The 20,761-nt window shown below is 36.5% G+C and overlaps 1 protein-coding gene across 1 annotated transcript in view; it reads left to right on the top strand.

Annotated features, from left to right (window-relative positions):
* Positions 1 to 1,175: 1,175 nt before the first annotated feature.
* Positions 1,176 to 20,761, top strand: part of LOC150089552 (pre-mRNA-splicing factor 38B) — a 187,914-nt gene continuing 168,328 nt past the window's right edge. The window contains exons 1-2 of the mRNA XM_090390026.1: positions 1,176 to 1,272; positions 2,475 to 2,576. The gene's annotated coding sequence lies outside the window, so the exon portion shown is untranslated. The remainder of the gene's footprint in view (positions 1,273 to 2,474; positions 2,577 to 20,761) is intronic.

Raw genomic sequence — 20,761 nt, forward strand, 5'->3', positions numbered from 1 at the left:
TTATAAATAATATTCATGATGGTATATCAAGCTTAATGTCCAAGTTTGCAGACGGTACAAAGGTTGGCAGGGTTGTTAAGGTTACTTCTGGCGTTATGCTGCTGCAACAAGATCTGGAAAGGTTGAGCAGATGGGCAGAGAGGTGGCAAATGAAGTTTTACATTGACAAATTTAAAGTACTACATATGGGAAACAGCAACCCCAGAGCAACGTATCAACTCTGTGGTTCTACACTTACAGTGGTAGAGAATGAAAGGGACCTGGGGGTGGTTGTGCAGACAGATATGAAGTTCTGTGAGCAGTGCAGACGGGCTGCAAGTGTAGCTCATGGTGTATTGTAAATGATATATAGGAAATTTTCTAGCAGGGATAAGGTGGTAATTATTCCCTTGTATAAGGCATTGGTCAGGCTACACCTAGAGTACTGTATACAGGCCTGGAGGCCTTATTTCAAGAAGAATGTAGAGCTGATGGAACGAGTACAGAGAAGGGCAACAAGATTAGTGAATGAAACAAAGGGGTGCTCTTACGAAGAAGGCTTAATTTTGCAAATTACAGTGTCTGAAGACTAGGCACCAACGAATTGATTTGATAGAGGTGTATAAAGCCTTGAATGGTTTGAGCATACTCAATGCTAATGGGATTCTTCCTCTTGCTCAGAATGAGCAAGAGGAAGGCTGAGAGGGCCTAAATTCAAATTGAGGAAAGACAGATGTAGGATGTATGTTCGGAAATTTGCCTTTAGCCAGCGGGTAGTTGGTTGGTGGCACAGACTTCCATCCCTTGTGGAAGGTGATAGCCTAAATAAATTTGAGGCTCAGCCGGACAGGCATTTCGAACGAATGCAGGGGTGAAGTGGAAGATTTTTTGTTTTTTTTTTGGCTGGTGCTGTATAAGCTTGTTTTCTTGCATCAAATGCCTCTACTAATGCTAATGCTAATGCTAACTAAGGATATCATTAAGAAAAGACAAATGATCATTTGAATTAAGTGTTAGTTTGGTACAGTGTATTTTAATTGAGAAATTAGCGTAAGTGCTGTTTTTTATTAGTTAATGATGTAGTGGATTTTTTTTTTTTTTTTTTTTGAGGTGTTTGCGGATTTTTGAAGGAGTCTTTTTTGAAGTGTCTTTCATTGTGGTATGTCGCTAGTGTCGTAAGAAAGTTGTCACGTGATATCTTGTTTTGCGTTTTGCGCAACAGTGTTTGACATTGTGTTATATATTAATTGATATTAAATATGCATAAACACCACAATTAAAAAGTTGTGTAAGGTATGGAATGGTTTAACTTTTATAATGTGATATTATGTTCTGATAAGTACTGCAATAATGGGATGATTTAAAGTGAAAATAGTTTTCTTGACTGGCAAATTAAGTTGTGCGGTTTTCCATGCTGAATATTTAATTCTTTGATAAAATTGCTGAGAAGTACCAAATATTTATTGAAAGGTAAATTGATTGTACCCGCAATTATTTACATGCGATACCCTAGATAAAATATATGCTGTATTTTTGAAAAAATTAAAAGGATGTAGCACATACTTATGCAAATTTGAAATTTTCGTGCACAAAAGAAAATTAGTGCATTTCGGCATGTTTTGTGGGGGAGAAAGGTGATCATAAAAAGATTTCGTAATTAAAATGGGTTTCAAAATTTTTCGGGGTTATTCCGAAAATGGTTGCTGTGTGGTATGATGCATTTATGGTCAGAAACGGAACATTTATTTTAGTTGGATACATGCGAATGCATAATGGTTACGGGCTGACTTTCTTGGTTTTATATACACACTTGCACGTACAACCAAGAAAATCAGTTTTGCAATTTTGGTTGCTTTATTAACGGTGAATTGTTATCCATTTGTTAATTTAGCCAAGAATGGGTCAGTGTCCTTAACCGCCCTCTCCCGCCCCATCTCCACAATCCCTGTTCAATATTCATTCAGTGCTCCTAAGTGAATTTTAGTATTTTGAATTCTCGAAAACTACTTTCCCCTTTTCAGACGTTGTAGAGTACATATTTTAGCACTGAATGGTAGCAATAACTTGTTATCAATAAGTTGAGTATTAAAAATAACTGATTTGTTTGGAGGGAAGATTACTTGAGGAGAGAATGCTTCCCTTGAAGAACCAGCATGTTAGAAAATATTAATAGATTCCTATTTTGCTTCCTTTATTTTAATTTGCCCTCAGAAATGTTATTTAAAGAAATAAAAATTTTGTAGCTTTAAAAATATAAATAAATAATGGCAGTTATGTTTATTCAGATAGCATTCATTTTGGCAGCAGTAAAATTGCAGCTGTTACATTTCAACCTTTATTCTATTCTTCTATAATGCTAAAGTAACCTTTTTGGCCTACATTTTGAACATACTGTATAAACTTTTGAAAAGATATTACATATAAATATGTGAACCATGAATTTCTAGTAAGCCATTAATGTATTTTGTATGTATCTTCAACTCTTCTCTTTGCAGGAATGTCAGAAATTACAGCTCTCTATCCACAACAAATTCATGTTTGGCATTATAAATAGAACTCCAGGTTTATCATTATCCTGAGAAGAGTGCATAAAACAGGTAATAGATAAACTTTTGAAGAATATTGTAATCAGTAGTCATTCAAAGATTTAGAATTATAATGTATCATGGTGATGCCCAGATATGTAGACTATTAAAACACTTAAGAAGGATTCTAATTATATATTCACAGTTTATCTTTCTGCCTTGACATGTTACCCTTCAAAAACAATGCCACTAGAAATCAAATGTAATTGTTCATTGTGAGGCATTCATTGTTGTTATATTATTTGGTAACATGGCCATTAGAAGTGATACGTAAAAAATTTAACATTTTATGTAAGAATTTAATGATATTCAAGAAACTCCTGTAGGGTGTTTTTGATGGGATTGCGTGCTAGCAAGTTCACTGCTGCTTATATTTGGTGAAAGGTCATTACTGTGCTGTTAAGTGTTATTTACACTATTTGCTTTGCATTGTCATATACCATATCATAAACACAAATAATCATAGGTACTAATTTTTTGTGGAAGGTCTAAAGAACATATTTAAAACCAGCAGGGGACTGTAACAGTAAGGGACAGTGCATGTAAACAAAAGCATGTGAGCACTCAAAAACAGATCGCAAGTGTTAAGGATTCAAGTTGAATCAGTCTTATTATATAACCCCTTGCTATAGTAATATTAGTAATAATGGCAAATGATGCAAAAAAGCAAGGTTATATAGCATTAGCCAAAAAAAAAAAAAAAAAAACTAGTTCATCCATCTGTACCCTCCAAGAATTTGTCTAGTTCTGCCTTGAATTTATTCAACCCATGCACTTCCACCACACCAAATGCAACAGACGGAAGCTTGTTCCAACAATCAACCACCCACTGGCTGAAAGCAAACTACACAACTATCCTGCAACCATCCTTCCTCGACTTGAATTGATGCCCCCTCTTGTCTGTAATCTCAGCAGTTGGAAGAATATGATTAACAATCATCTTACTCAATCCATTCGAGGCTTTAAACACCTCAGTGAGATCTCCCTGTAGGTGCCTGGTTGAGGTACTGTTAAGCCTTCATTCAAATTGAGTCAATATCCTACTTGTTGCCCTTGGTACCATTAATTCTGCAGTCTCATTAGGCTCTAATAAGTGAACACATGATAATCAAGCATTGTTGATTGTTAACGCTATTGTCTCCTTTCTGTGAATAGACTATAGGTATAGCTACTTTTAAATGGTATGTGTATCAACATCTTCAAACAGATTAAAACACTGTGGTTACCTTCCAAGTCAAAATTTTACTTTACAGTAAACCCCGCTATTCGCGGGGGTTACATTCCTGAGAAATGCCACGAATACCAAAAACACGAATACAGTAATACCCCGAAGTTACGCGATAGGTGGGTCCGACGAAAATCGCGTAAGTCGGGGTACAACTTTGCATATAAATACATATAAATTTTGCTTAATTGGGACCAAGGACTAACAAAAACACTACTTTAGAAGAAAAATATTAATAAAATTGCAGTTCTTTATACATATTAATACAAAATATGTATTAAAAAAAATAAATGACTTACGTAAAAAAGTTATTTCGATGTCGATGCCTTCATAAAATCTAACAAATTCGTCTGACGACACAGCGCGTTCTTTTTTTCACACAGAATTTCTTCGTAGCAAGCTAATAATTTTTTTTATTCCTTGCTTTGTAGCTATAACGCGTTCTTCGTTGGAGTCTTATGTTTTCTAAAATTTTTGAGCCCTTTTCAATTTTCAACCTGTCAAGTTTGCAATTGTCATGTGCTTTTCGCCGTTGCTTCTTTAGGCCTGTAGCACGTGCAATATCACATGGTCTTTCATTTCGCTCAAAGCGTTTCACAATTTCATATTTTTTCTCTATCGACAGAGGTGGACTGGCCATAAGCCTTACCGGGGAAACCCCGGTGGGCCAGTGTGACTTTGGCCATAAACCATAGTATGAGGCCACTATAAATTTTCCCGGGTAAGAATTTTTGACCTAGTCCGCCTCTGTTTATCGATAATTGCTTTTCTTTTACTCTCTGAATCTGCAGTGTCTTCACCAGGACGCTTCCTTTTCACACCTTTTAATTAAGTATTTTACTCATTTTTAGGGAATAAAGCACAATTACAAAACCAGGAGGCACGCTTGATATGCATAAACAAAGCTGCGCGCATGTAGCAACTGAATAAACAACACCATAAAGGCAGAGATACACTATTAACACCTCACATTTCTAGGGGTTACTACCATAAAACAATAAAAATCCAGTTGCGTTTCTGCTAGTGAAATCTGTTATAAACTGGTAGTAAACTCGATCTAATTGCATTTGCGATTATACCGATAGCTGGAATTGTGTTGGTTTTTACGTTATTATGGTGAAATGTGTTTCCCCTTCACTGATATAAAAAACATAAAAGCAGCAAAGTTGAATTTTGTTCATCTTTCGCTCTCATTCTCCGCCGTCGCACCGTATATCGATAACATATGAAAAACGACCTTGAATATAGTGGGCGGCAGCGTTGCCAAACGAAAAAAATCAAGAACCGCGTAACTCCGAGTTCGCGTAAGTCGGGGTAGCGTAAGTCGGGGTATTACTGTACTGAGTTATGGCTCCCATAGTAATAAAGGGGTTCCGTTCCAAAGTATGAAATATATAAGAAAAACTAGTCTAAAATTTTGTCTATGTATGTATTATATGTACCTTCATAATATGACTGCGTACATAGTCAGCACATAGTGAAATACAAGCATATGGCATCAAAATGAAAATAAGAAAAAATTTAATATTAAATGTAATATTTATTAGAAATTTCAAACCAGCGCCTTTGCTAGCTAAAAAAACTTATCCTGCCAGTGCTATCACCAGTTTCGCTAAAGTGTAGATAAAGGAGTTTTGCCTTTTCACGAATGATGAGTGAACTTAATGGAATTTTATTTTGAGTTCGGTCTTCTATCCACAGATTTAAAGCCTTTTCCATTTTTTCTAATTTATCATCACTAGTTACAGAGCAAATTTTTGAAACAATTAGCGCATTTTCGCGGACACTATGGCAGATTTTTTCTTCCGATTTCTTGATTGATCGTACCATTGACTCATTGATTTTATAATCTTTTGCCACTGAGGAGACACTTTCACCATTAGAAATTTTATCTAATAACTCAATTTTATTCGCTAATGTCATCGCCTTCTTTGATCGTTTCATATTTCCCTTGTTATTCGTAGCCATATTTTTGTATGGGTTAGAAAGAACTTGTCCACAAAGTCACTTTCTTCCATTAACACACTCGAGAAAGTCTGCTTTACACTGCAAAACGGTAGATTTATCACTTTTGTAAGCATATCAATTTATAAATTGATAAATTTTATTCATTTTATAAGCATATAAATTAAAAGCAAACGACAAAACCTTCCATGACAAGCGCATAACACATATTGAACAAGGATTAGCGAGAAACATCCACGCTCGCGATTTTGTCACCCTCTCCCCCCACCCACTGAGGGCTGTTTTGACCGAGAAAGATAATTTTAGCCACGCCCATGTTTTTTTTATGGCGGAAAATGTTCACGGCACTTTAAAATTCACATTTTTTTTTTTAGGTTTCATTTTATATTAAATCGGCGACCGCGACTACAGATACCGTGAATAGCAGGGGTTTACTGTACTTTTCTGCTGCTGCTATTGATTATTTTTCCTATTCCCCGAGCTTTGCTGCTCATGTTCAGTGATTGCTTGTACAGAATGGTATTTGCAGGAAGCTGCATGTCACATGTATGATGCATAAATTTAGCATTAGCATTAGTAGAGGCATTTGATGCAAGAAAGCAAGCTTATGCAGCATCAGCCAAAAAAAAAAAAAAAAAACCACTTCCACTTCACCCCTCTGTTCATTCAAAATACCTGTCCAGCTGAGCCTTAAACTTATTTAGGCTATCAACTTCCACCACAAGGGATGGAAGTCTGTTCCACCAACCAACCACCCGCTGGCTAAAGGCAAATTTCCGCACGTCTATCCTACATCTGTCTTTCCTCAATTTGAATTTATGCCCTCTCAGGTGATTTTTCTGAGCTAGAGGAAGAATCCCATCAGCATTGAGCATGCTTAAACCATTCAAGGCTTTATACACCTCTATCAGATCACCTCGCTGGTGCCTAGTCTCCAGACACTGTAATTTGCAAAACTTAAGCCTTTCTGCAAGTAACAATGAATGTGTTTAGAGGTAACCAGTAACTGCAGTTGTTAATGTTTCCTTGTAACCCTTCTGACTGCAAACCTGTCATATCTAAGACCTCGTCTTGTATTGTGGTACGAGTATAGCGTCTGACTCCATTTTAGATTCAACTTATTATATTAAACAGTTAAGATAAGCAAAAATAGGCATAAGGTGTTTCCATGTTTATCCAGCATCTGTTTTTATCATAGATTCTCTGCCACATTAAAGGTCCGTGATACACTGCTCGACCAAATATTTTTTGTGAATATTTTATTGTGAACAGTCTCATTGAAGGCTAATATTTGATATAATCGGCATTCTGGCATGCAGATTCTGAATATTCAATAGAAATCGATCTACTACTTTACAGATCCGTACGTTATGCAAATTATTCATGCTTATAAGAACATGGGTTGCAATGACATCACTTCAGTCCTGTTTTTTTGGCTTGCTCAGTGGGATAGCCACATCTCCAGTACTCATGATTCTTTGAGATGTCAGACGTTTTTTTGAGATAAAGGGATGACTAGGGTAGTGAATAGTAATAGTGTAAGGAAGCCACAAGCTTTTGCTGCATTGGTTCAAAAAAAAACAAAAAAACACCCAAATAGATAAGAAAATATAAATTATGTTTCCCTTCTCATGGAGGTAACTATCCAGTTGACCCTTGAATTTATTCAAACCGTCAGCCTCAACTGCCTGCGAGGGCAACTTGTTCCTCGCTGGCTAAAAGAAAACTTCCTACAATCTAATCTAAACCTCAACCCCGTAATTTGAATTTATGACCCCAAGTTCTGGAATTTTTTATAAGAGAGAATTCCACCTTTGTTCATTATACTAATCCCTCTAAGAGACTTTTAAACCTCGGGCATATCACCTTTAAGGTGCCCAGTTGCCAAGGTCTGTACTGTAACCCACATAATCAGAGTTTTTCGTCATACAGTTGTTATTCGAATTGCCCACCTTTCGACCCTTTCAAGAAGCTCAAATTTTTTTTTTTTTTCCAGATGAAGTCTCCATACTTGAACACAGTATTCCAAATGTGGTCTTATAATTGCGTTATACAGTGGGATTATGACTTCCCTATCTTTACAGCATGAAATTCAATACATCGTCGATACGACATCATGGGCTTTCCTCGCTGTCTGTTTACACTGTTCAGAAAACTTCATATCTCTCTCTGTATTGTAACACTCCTAGATCCCTTTTCTCCTCCACTGCCTTTAATCCCCACCAAGTGCATAATTTATTTGTGGATTGCTATTCCCCAAGTGTGAAAACCTTGCATTTAGCAGCATTAAAACAGCCACCACTTCTCTGACCATCTTTGAAGTCTGTTCAAGTCATTCTGAAGGAACCCTGCTTGGCACTGATCATTGACAACTCTGCCAATCTTTACGTCGTCTGAAAATTTTGATATTACACCTATCTAAAATGAGAAACAACAGTGATCCAAGAACTGACCCTTGAGGGATCTGACTTCTGACATTACTCCAATCTGATGAGTATCCATTAATTACAACCCTCTGCCTTCTGCCTGCAGCCACCCAGCAATCCATCTTAGAATCTTACCAGTAGTTCCAACCTCTTCAAGCTTATAAAATAACCTCTCATGAGGTATTGAGTCAAATGCTTTGCTAAAATCCATATAAACTATGTTGAAATTATTCCAGCTCATGAGTAACTGTGTCAAAATTGCCTACCAAGTTAGTTAAGCTTGATTTACCCTTAACAAAGCTATGTTGTGTGTCCTTCAGAATGCCATATCTGTCTAAATGTCCCTGGATTGCACTCTCAATCACTGCCTTTAAGATTTTTCCTATCAGTGAAGTCAGACTAACTGGTCTGTAGTTACCAACTTCTTAGAACCGCTTTTATATATTGCCCATACTTTTATGTATTGGCATTTCTTCAATCCAAAGGAATCTCCCCTGAGTCCGAAGATGCCCTCATAATTAACATCAATGGTTTAGTACACTCCCTCGCACTCTCCCTTAAAACTATAGCGTATATGCAATCAACACTGGGAGTCTTGCTTGCCTTTATAGCCCACAGTTTTTTAATAAACAATCTGCTATAATTACGACATCACTAATTTCATATGGCTCAGTCTCACTCGCATAGCTTCTTAGCATGAAGGTTCTTTCGTCAGTAAAGACAGTTGCAAAGTACCTGTTAAATTCCCACACCTGGGTCTAGTTCAGTGCATAAGGGTCCAATCTGATTCACTTTTTTTTCCCTTGTATACATGAAAAATTCATTGTCCCCCATTCTTTGCACTCTTGGCCAATGCTTTCTCATATGCATCTTGGCCTTCCTGACCTTACTTGTGGTACTATTACTGATCAACTTGTACCTTTTGTAGGCTTCAGTACTTCTCATTGCTCTATAATTGTCCCATGCTGTCTTTTTCTGCTTTTGACCAGCCAGATCTGCAGTCATCCTCCTCCTGCAATACAGCAAACCCCCGCTATTCGCGGTATCTGTATTCGCGGTTTCGCGTATTCGCGATCGCCGATTTAATATAAAATGAAACCTAAAAAATGTGAATTTTAAAGCGCCGTGAATATTTTCCGCCATAAAAAAACATGGGCATGGCTAAAATCATCTTTCCCGGTCAAAATAGCGCTCAGTGGGTGGGAGAGAGAGGAGTGACAAAATCGCGAGCGTGAATGTTTCTCGCTAATCCTTGTTCAATGCGCTTGTTATGGAAGGTTTCGTCGTTTGCTTTTAATTTATATGCTTATTTATTTATTTTTTTTTTTTTTAACATGTGATATACACAACAGGCATTCGCCCAGTTAAAGTGTATAACAGAGCAAAGGTTGTACAAAACATAAAAATAAATGGTAGACTAATATATTTTGTACAATGAAAGTTAATTCAAACGGGAAAAGTCCAATTCACAAAAATAAAAAGATATTCATGACGTCAAGTCCAGTGCAATGTAAACTCGCAGAAAGCAGTTTGCTGCAGGAGACATCATCACACACACACGAATTAATAAGGACATCTTTAGCCCAGAACTCATCCGTCAATCGGTCAACCTACTCCAAATAGTTCTGTGAAATTGTTTCTTGTTCACAGCCATATCCAAGTCAAACGTGTTCATGAGTGCCAATGTTCTTTTGAAGAAGGAGTTCCTGGATATCTCTAATCTGGAGTTACCGATGTGGAATGTAGTCTTCTGTCTAGTAGCCACCACTGGAGCGTGAAGGTCAATATGGCACAGAAGATCCGGCAGGTAGGTTGAACCAGCGAAGATGTGGTACAACAATTTGAGATCAAGAGCAGTTCGTCGAGTTTCCAAGTTTTGAAGCTTGAAGTAGGAACAGAGATTCCGGTAGAAGATTCTGTGGTAAAACATGGGGTTACGTCTGGAATGATAGTGGATAAATTTCATCTGGAGCGATTCTATTTGCTGTACCATGTATGCATAGTGTGGGTTCCATATAGGAGAAGCAAACTCCACTATAGGGAGTATAGTTGTCTTAAATAGGAGCACAGAGAACTGAGGATCTTGAAATCTGTACGTCTGCCGTTTAATGAAACCAATTTGTTTTTTTGCTTGGTTTAATATATTCCTAACATGTTTATCAAACCCACATGTAGCGGTAAAAGTAACTCCCAGATCTTTAACTTCGTCAACTCTGGAAATCGGCATCTCCTTGATGTTAATATTCATTAACTAAAGCCTTAGTTTTCCTCGTAGCTGCAAAGGAAATAGAGCTGCATTTCCTAGTGTTAACCTCCAAACCATTCAAAGCAACCCAATCGGCAAAAGAGTTGAGAGCAGCCTGAAGGTTGACAGCATCATCTTGACTGCTGATACGTGAATATAGTTTCACATCATCGGCAAATATTAGTGTCTTGATTCCACCTCTCTCAACAAGTTGCGGTAGATCGTTGATAAAGATGGTGAATAAAAGAGGCCCAAGAGATGATCCCTGTGGTACTCCTCTCGATGGAAAAAATTCCCTTGAGACTTCCTGTCCGATGATCACCCTAGGTTTTTGATATGAAATATAGCTCATCAACCAGGATAATAAAGGGTCAAGTATTCCATAGTGGCTTAGTTTTTGAGCAAGTTGATTATGCGGGACACTGTCGAAAGCCTTAGTAAGGTCTGTGCAGATCACATCAACCTGTCCCCCGCGATCGACGGTGTCTAGAACCTGTTGCCAGATAGTGAGAAGATTAGTGGTAGTTGATCGGCCCTTGGTGAAGCCATGTTGGCAGTCGCAGATAAAGTGATGAAAATATTCCATTAATCGGTGGTGAATGAAAGTGTCCAGAATTTTTGCCAGCGAGTTCATAAGGCAGATGGGACGGTAATTCTCTAGTGAGTGGTTTGCACTTCTCTTTGGGATAGGAATAACATTAACAGTTTTGAAGTGAGTGGGGTAGATACCAGACTTAATGGAAAGATTGAATATATGCGATAATATATATTTAAGTTGTGGAAAGCATTTCTTCCACAAGATAAGTGGAATCTAAATTGATATGCTTAAAAAAGTGATAAATCTACCGTTTTGCAGTGTAAAACAGACTTTTTCGAGTGTGTTAACGGAGGAAAGTGACTTTATTGTGGACAAGTTCTTTCTAACCCCTACAAAAATATGACTACGAATAACAAGAGAAATGTGAAAATATCAAAGAAGGCGATGACATTAGCGAATAAAATTGAGTTATTAGACAAAATTTCTAATGGTGGAAGTGTCTTCTCAGTGGCAAAACATTATAAAATCAATGAGTCAACGGTACGATCAATCAAAAAATCGGAAGAAAAAATCCGCCGTAGTGTCCGTGAAAACGCGCTAGTTGCTTCAAAAATTTGCTCTGTAACTCGTGATGTTAAATTAGAAAAAATAGAAAAAGCTTTAAATCTGTGGATAGAAGACCGAACTCAAAATAAAATTCCGTTAAATTCACTCATCATTCGTGAAACGCAAAACTCCTTATCAACGCTTTAGCGAAACTGGTGATAGCACTGGCGGATAGGTTTTTTGGCTAGCAAAGACGCTGGTTTGAAAGATTTGTTTGAAATTTCTAATAAATATTACATTTAATATTAAATTGTTTTTTATTTTCATTTCGATGCCATATGCTTGCATTTCACTATGTACTGTCTATGTACATAGTCATATTATGAAGGTACATATAATACATACATAGACAAAATTTTAGACTAGTTTTTCTTATATATTTCATACTTTGGAACGGAACCCCTTTATTACTATGGGAGCCATAACTCAGTATTCGCGTTTTCGGTATTCGCGGCATTTCTCAGGAACGTAAACCCCGCGAATAGCGGCGGTTTACTGTATTTTCTTAAAGATATGTTCATGGCTTCTGTGATATTTTTTCTTTAAGTACTCCATAATTCAAATTTGCCATTTCTTGGCAATCTGTTCTGTTCACAGATGCTATGTAGTGCCTTAGACTATCAAAGTCCCCTCTTTTGAAGTTAAAACCCATTCCTTTACCTTTAACTACTGCAACATCTTTCTTCAACTTCCAGCTGATGATTGCATGATCACTTCTGACAATGGTCCCTGTGCTTTAAGCCCTGTGATGTCATTTGATTCATTAATAATGATGTGAGGTCAAGAATATTCTCGCCCCTAGTACTTTCTCTAACATGCTGGTACAAATAATAATCTAGGTTATTCAGAAAAATCAGAATTTCCCTAAATGCTTATGCAGCACTTGCAACTATGTGCTGAATTTGATTGAAGCAAAAAAGAAATGCCTCACACTACTTGAAGCAGTTACTCATGGCAGGCAGCTGTAATTAATTAATGTTACTTAATCTGTAATTAATTGCAGTGGTTCTTTTTTGATTTTCATGAAGTGATTTTGTTGTGAGTGTGGTGTGAATGGCAACTTTTTGTAATTATTTCAAAGCATTAGTGACTAAATATGTAAGTAAGTATATTCAGGTATTCTTCAACATATTTCTATGATTTGTTTATGCAGTTTTTCTCTATTTCATTACTTTTATTTTAAAGCATAAGTTAAGAGAGATACCAATTACTGGAAGGGTTTGTAAAGTAAATCCTTCAAATAATTGATGGCATTTTAAAATTATACCTATTCAAGTTCTTCCGGGATCATTGCTTTGCATGTCTTTCATTGCATTCTCAATCACTGCCAAGTCTCTGTTGCAGGAAATGTAGCTATGGCCACTTATAAGATATTTCACTTAAGTGCAAAAAATCCTTTGGACACCAACTAAATCATAGCCATCAACAGCATTTGATTTTTGTTTTGTGCAGCACAGTTATTGCACCATACTAGAAGTCTATCTTTAGTTATGCCAGAAGTCAACACTTTTGAAAATAAAGAAGTGATTTCATTACTGCCTCACCCAGCTGTCTCTTCATGCCACATGCACATGTAGCTGCTGCTGCTGTTTTCACCAATACGAAAGAACAAATTGTATGTAGACTGCTTATGGGAATAAAACAGAACTATCATTAAGAATAGGCACAAACATTGCTTGTTATAAGTCCATGCCTATACGTGTCATGAGTCTCGTTGGCAGCTAATTGTTCATCAAGTCAAGTCTCATCAGTATTGCCTTCTTTTTTATGTTCTTGAAGTTCCAATGCCGTCTTTGCTTCCTTTTCTTCTTCTTCATTAGAAGCACTTGAAATAGCAAATTGATATTTGTCACATTTTTTACGTGAGTCAATAGTTGGAGATGAAAAAGTTTTTTTTTAGTTTTGGAAAGTCCTTTTTAAAAACAGTGCAATAATAGCAATAGGATACAGTGCTCTCTGGGATTTTCCTCTTTAACTCTAGGTAGATTATGAAAATTGAAGTCTGGCTTAAATATTCAAGTGAACTTTTCTTGTATCCGTAATGACATATATTATGCGAGAATGAAGTGCTCAAACCCAGATTTTGCTCCTCCTCTATGAACTTCTTTTTGTGCTTATTTGAGTTAGGATTCTTCCCTCTCTTATCAGTATACATGAGGCACCCCTTTTGCTTTTTCTCCTGCAGCATTTTAAATGTCCCAGCTAAAATAACAAAAATATTTTAAAAGTCTTAATGCATACTTGCATGTTTCTGCCATTTCCATCAGGAACTATGTAACTCACTGTTACCTGATGTGTGCTTTCCCATGGGTCATCATATTTTCCCTGTTGTCTTATTGCCATATCTTGTACATATATTTTATTAATTAGTTAGGTCCCTTGCTGAAATTTATCGAGCTTGTAAAACTCCAAAGTATAATTGTAAAGAACTATCACACGTTCGTGTGATAATTCTTTACAATGATACTTGCAATTGCAAGTAAAGTCCTTTTTTGACGTCTCCTTACCCCTCATTTCTTCCCTGTAGTTGTTTTGTAAGGCTGTCCTGATTGCTATACAAGTTGATGGGCTTTGTGAACTATTCACTTTGTCATTGCTTTCTCGTCACCAATTTTCGCATATTACACAGTCAGTGCAAATATTAAAGAAACTTAATAACTGAAAAAAAAAAAAAAAAAAAACCCTACGAAGTAATCAAAACCAGCTAGTAAAAAATGCACAATGCAATTATATCCTCACAATAGCCTACAATGCATGTAAGCAATGATCCAAAATGGCAGGTGGCACTTTCATTGTTCTCCACAGAATTTGTTCAGGACATTCAGTGTTTGTGCCACCTTGTAGTAGCTGTAGGAACTAATTCAGATTTTTGGGCAGCACTCAGTGTTGCCTGTGTTCTTGGTGATGGCATATACAACATATTGCACCAAAAATTGATTTTTTCCATTTTTTGACACTTTCCACGTTTCCCGTTTACCTTCCATAAATATTCTTGCACCCTTTTTATTTAAATGTATCTCATCCCTCTAGAAGCAGTCTCTTCTGTTTACAAGCATGGACTGTGCTGAGAAAAATTCTAACCCATGAGCCCTATGCAACATTTCCAGTGCTGAATTGATTGACAAGGCTCTCATCATTTATCCCCTCCAATTATGCCTGGACAGAATTGTAGAGACTTACAAATTTAACCTAACTTTTTTTCATCATTTTGATTTTTTTTTTACCATTGCCCTGTACTTGTTAAATAAGTCTGCAGATCTCCTACTCTTGATATCATTAGTGCCATCGTGTACAACATTACCTTTTGTGCCATTAAAAGATGATATTTGCTCTGTCATCAACTTTTGCCCCTCAGAGACATACCCTGGGCATATTCCATCTCTCCTTTTTTGTAAAATATAATATCAATAGAGTCGCAACAACTAGCTCCTGTGGGACTAGTGGATTCTGCAAGCTCTGGCATTGTGGTGGGCAGCTGAGAGTTTGATGGGCTCCCGATTTAAATCCTTCTAGGGCCTCCACCCTGTTCTTCAATCATAAAGGCCCATAACAATGCTGAGTTGATGCCTAATATCTTCACACACACACTGACATATCCCTTGGCATCATACATGGTTGTTTCAAAGTACATTAAACTCGTCTAGTAATGCTATTATTTTTTATCTCTGTTTCCAAGTGACACAGTTCATAGTAGATATCAGCACAAAAATAAATTTTAAAATCGAAGAAGGAGGTCGCCATTGTTGCCAGTTTTTTGCTTACCAAACCCAAAATTCTGTGGAATTCAGATCCAAAAATTGATGATATTGAATAAAGTAATACGTAAATACAGGTAGCCTTCGATTTATGTCAGGGTTAGGTTCCTGAGGGGACAGGGGCAAATGGAACCCTTTATATAATGGAGTCAATTGGAAGTCACAGGGGTAGGTTCCGGGCACCAAAAATTTTACCTACCAATTTGCATCGATTGTTTTATTTTATTAGCATTCTTCATAGTTGTAGAAGGCATGTTCATAGCCCTACACACATTAGGGCAACTTTCACCAGATTCCATCCTCCGAATATTGCACTAGGATTCGCTGAATTTCTTTTACCAGAGATGGCATTTTTTTATTCTATTAAATTAAAAACTTTATAACACGATTGGCAAAAACTGCACACGGATATCACTATTATTTTTATTTAATTTAGTAATAGCCCAATTAATAAAAAATGCTAGAGTAATAAATTTCCAACACGTGTAAATAGCGTAAACAACAACCAACTGAATACTTCACCGCATGGACCTTTACTATCTGCATCCATGAGTGGTTACTTTGAGGGCGGCAATCTTTCTTGTCTCTGATATAGATGTGCTGATTGCCTCAGATTGTCCTAAATCACGTGAACAGTGGATAGCACAATATGATGCCGATAAATTTGTCTGACGATTTAAAATTTCAATTTATAAAAAATTTGCAAAAAAATAAAAATAAAAATGGCATTGTGGTTAGTGATCGGCACTATTGCGAATCAGTGCAAATCAGACCAGCACAAAACGAGGGCTACCTGTATATGTAAAACAGTATTACATCCAAAAAAATTTGACAATAATTTTGTTTTTACAAATTTTTTAAAATAATTTTTTCAGATTTTTCATTTGATTTTTGAAATAATTTCAGTCTAATATTGAAAAACCAAGTCAAAATAAGAACAGATCAATGTTTAAAGGCATTTATATATAAAGTTTTTTCATTTTTATAAATTTTCAAAATTTTATGGTGAAAAAAACTCAGAATCCTCACAGTGGTTATGTACTCTCCTGAATGGATTAATGCTCGATTTAAAAATGCCCCAATGATTTAGTAGGCAGAACAAAACCAAAAATAAGCTGCTCCTTACATTAAAACATATATGCATGTTTTATTGTAAATAGGGTGTTCATATGTCCCATTTTATGTTAAGCTGCCCCAGTGTCCTATCCCAAAAAACTTTCCCAGTGAAACTGGGAAAGTTTCACTGGGATGAACACCCTATTTACAATAAACATGCATATATGTTTTAATGTAAAACACACATGCACTGATAATAGCACACACAGAAATAATCCTGTTCATAATTGTTACTCATGTTCTTCACTGGATCTTGTTTTATTTTGATTTTTAGTTACATTGGTTATAAATTTCCAAACAACACGGTGTGTAATTGATTGCCACCTGCAGAATCATATCCAGTGTAGAATCATTCGTTTAGTTTTGTTGTTCTGCTTAGTGTACAAGGTGGCTATTAAATAATGGCATTGCTTGCTCAGACACCAGTGCCACTTGAAACAAAGGCACAGCAGTTGACCTTGAACCTTTTCCTGGTTGTCAAGTCACGTTCCAACATGCCCACTCGCTTTACAGTGAGACAGGTTTTCATTATCTTATATTTTTGCAGTTTGCCAAAAAAAATGACAGGCAAAAGAATCAAACAGTGAATCAACCTCAAATTTTTAACAAAACTAAAGAAAATATCTGAAAGTTATGAGTTGTAGTTTATGGGGAAGGTATTATGTCAAGAATATACATGTTTGAATGCATAAAAAATTTTTAGTGTTTTATCCATGAAAACTGATGAAAATGTGGTCCAGGTAAAAACATTCATTATAAGTGATTTGTCATTTAAGCATCATTAGAATGGTTGCATCTGAACTCAATATGGACAAAGAAGCAGTTGGACAAATTTTTAACTGAAAATTTAGGCATCAAGGCTGTGTGAAAAAATTTTAAGGAACAGACCTGAATTGTGGATGGATGGGTGGTCTATCAAGACAATGCTCCAGCACACAACTCTCTCTCTCTCTCTCTCTCTCTCTCTCTCTCTCTCTCTCTCTCTCTCTCTCTCTCTTTTCTGGCCAAAAAACAAAACCCTGCATGTAAACATGCACCCTATTTGTCAGACCCATCCCCTTGTGACTTTTTCCTCTTCCCTAAACTGAATTGTACTTAATTGAACTGTACTTAATTGATCCATTTTGAGGCTTATGCTGCACCAGCCAAAAAAAATTTCTGAATTACCGTGAGAGAGAAAGATTGAGAGTGAATTACCAAGAAAGTGAAGACTGATGATGTCCAGCTCAGGACTCTGGGTGTGCCAAGCCCATACTCACCAGATGTGAGCCCCTGGGGTTTGAAGACATTCAGAAAAAAAATGACTGAAGGGTTTACAGAATATGACTTCCACAAATGTTTTTTGTGCTTGGAATAAACATATGGAATAGTGGGTACAAGCTCAAGGCAGTTATTGCAAAAGTCTCGTTTAATAGTCACACCTTGGATGTTCAATGAAAAGAAGTAATTCTAGGAAAGCTAAGAATTGGGCATACTTGCCTCAAACATCTTTATCTATTAACGAATGACAGCACTCTTCAGTGCACATCATGTCATGTGCAACTGACTATTCATGATTTATTAGTGGACTGTCCTCACTTTCTCAATATCTGCTCAAACAGCTTTAAATCATGTTCTAATGCACAGTCATCACTAACATTATTGTATATTCTTGCATATGACCCTAATAAGAAAGAACTGTTTACCTTCCTAAATAACATGAATATACTATAAATTATAACAGGTATTACAATAATGTTAGCACTTCCTATTAACCATTAGAAAGACACAATATGGCCCTAGCAGCCTATGTTTCATTAATTCCAAATTGTATGTTCAAAGAAACTTATGTCCACACTTGCATGACGAAAGAATTTGGGAGAGTAGGTGATATTGGCACAGCTTCAAGACTTGTAGTATATGGAAAAGGCCTGAGTTTGAATCCTGTCTTAATGGACAGGAAATAGACTTTTTTCACAGCACAGCCAAGTTAGCCTGTCTCAGGCAAGGACTGTGTGACTTTTTCTCCTGTGAATTTAGATTTTTGCCCAGAAAAACAAGCAGACTGACCAAGAATACAAGCTATTGCAGACACAATACACTCATAACCTTAGTTGCTTTGGCTCTTATCCAGATCAACACCTTCTTAGTATTTTAAATAGTGCAATACTTCTGAGAATTTGCACCATTTGATCACATTTTTTAAAGAACCCAGTTTATTTTAGCAACACTAGGAAAAATGGGTCTGGAAAACCTGCCACTGCATTGCTTTAATTCTTCATTGGACCATTCGGTAAAAAAAGAATCAGTTTGTTTTGAAGAACTTGTCATCAGGACTGTGTCAGCATGGAAGACATTGCATCTGGACGCCAACTCTTAGTCACCAAAGTAGTAGTAGTATTATTCTGCCCTTTTCATGCAGTGAGAGGTGGCATTTGACTGTTTGTATCCAGGCATTGAGATTGCTTGATGCTTATCTTTCTTGAAGTGACAAAACTACCACACCTGTAGCAAGCCCCAGCTTGTCATACCTGAGAGAATGTCACAGATATTTTCTCAGGTGGCACAAGCGACGGCTTGCTACCTGCGAGTCTAAAATGCTGATGAAACTGATTCGGGTGACACTTGTTTCAAGTGGACCAAATTTTAGTGAAGTCTGGTCATTCTGTATCAGCCAAATCTAATGCCTCTGCCTATATGATGGTGGGACTGTTAATAGCTTTGGGTTAAACCCCCGTGTGCAAGGCCTGAAATACTGCACCTAATCTACTAGAGGTAATCACACAGGTGTGAACCAATGTGAACAGTGATTGAGATGTGGCATCAACATCTCATAGGAATGCCACCTCTGTGTTACCAAGCAATGCTATGTGCTAGATGACCCATCATCTGGTGCGATACCACCTCCTTGCTTATTGGAAATGTGAAGTAACGAAACAAACTTATGTGTCACCTATATATATATTCACTCACTGGAAGTTATTTCTGCTGGGTATACTTAATAATACACTTATTATTTGTTTTAAATGCTTTTATTGTCTCTTTTTTGAACGTGAATTACATGAAATTTAAAAGAAAATATATAAAAAAATTAACATAAACAAAAATATAATAATAACGTTTTAATCAGTAAGACGGTTGGGTTTGATGGGAGGCACACGGTTTTTCAATACGAGAATTTATTGTGGATAGGCTCTTCTGCCGACTTCAATCTCTCTCTCTCTCAATTAATCTCATTTAAAGTGGAAAACCCTGTTTGTGCAAGTAGGAAGTAGAAAATGGCAATAAAATTCTAATTGCCTTTTCCAAAATTCGTGGAAATTCATTTTGAATTTTGATCCAAAATTTGCTAATATTAGTGTTATTAAAGTGAATTTCCAGCTACTGGTTACTACGGATCTCAGCCAATTCTTCTTACAAATTAAGTTCTAACGTTGGAAGGTTTCTTATTGCAAATGGGTCTCTTACTCTCGAATATATTTTGGTATCAGGGGATGGGAATTAATGCTCAGTTATTGTCTTTAACAGCTCCGATGTTTCGCTTATTACATTAATTGTTTTGGCATTCAAGGGAAACATTTCTAATTTTTTTCATTTACATATTTTTTCCTTATATTCAACTTTTTTTTTTTTTTTTTATGAAAACCCCAAACACGAAAGGTATCAAAACCTATAGTACTTAGTACCGTGCATGGATTGAAAGAGAAGTATGGGGCAAGGGGATGCCAGAAACTTTGCTTTAGAGACTAAACATGGGTTTCACCATTTCAAGCCTCCAATAAGCAAAGTGGTGGTATTTCAGCGGTTGATGAAAGTCATCTACCACCTTGATTTTAAAGGCGAACAATTTGTCAGTAGAAGTGAGTAAATTTTCTTATGAGCCTTGCATACTGAAATTAATTTATTTAGCTGCCCAAATAAATCTGCTAGAAAAGCTAATTTGCAGTACCAAATTTCATCACTTAAATTAATCACATTAATTTTTCACTGGAGCAATTCTGATTGCTCTAGTGAAAAAACGAGTTAATGTGAGCATTTCATCACGCAACTCGTCCATATGCATACGTACATTTCCTTTTGATAGCCACCAATCCTCAGTATGCCTTCTTAAAGAGAAATGATCAGACTCCAGTTCCTCGCACAATTTTACAAAAATACATATTTTTTGTGGTCTGGTTTTGATATAATTGATCATTTTAACCGCTTGATCAAGTACCAGTTTTAAATCGGGTATAACTGTCTTCGCTACTTGAACTTCTCTGTGTATGAAACAGTGTTGTAATAATATTTGTATTGTGTCATTATGCTAAGTTTACAAATCCTTTTATTCCTTCTGTCATCG

This window comes from Mastigoproctus giganteus, chromosome 2 (genome assembly GCF_048544385.1).
Source record: "Mastigoproctus giganteus isolate SK-2022 chromosome 2, ASM4854438v1, whole genome shotgun sequence".
NCBI lineage: Eukaryota > Metazoa > Arthropoda > Arachnida > Uropygi > Thelyphonidae > Mastigoproctus > Mastigoproctus giganteus.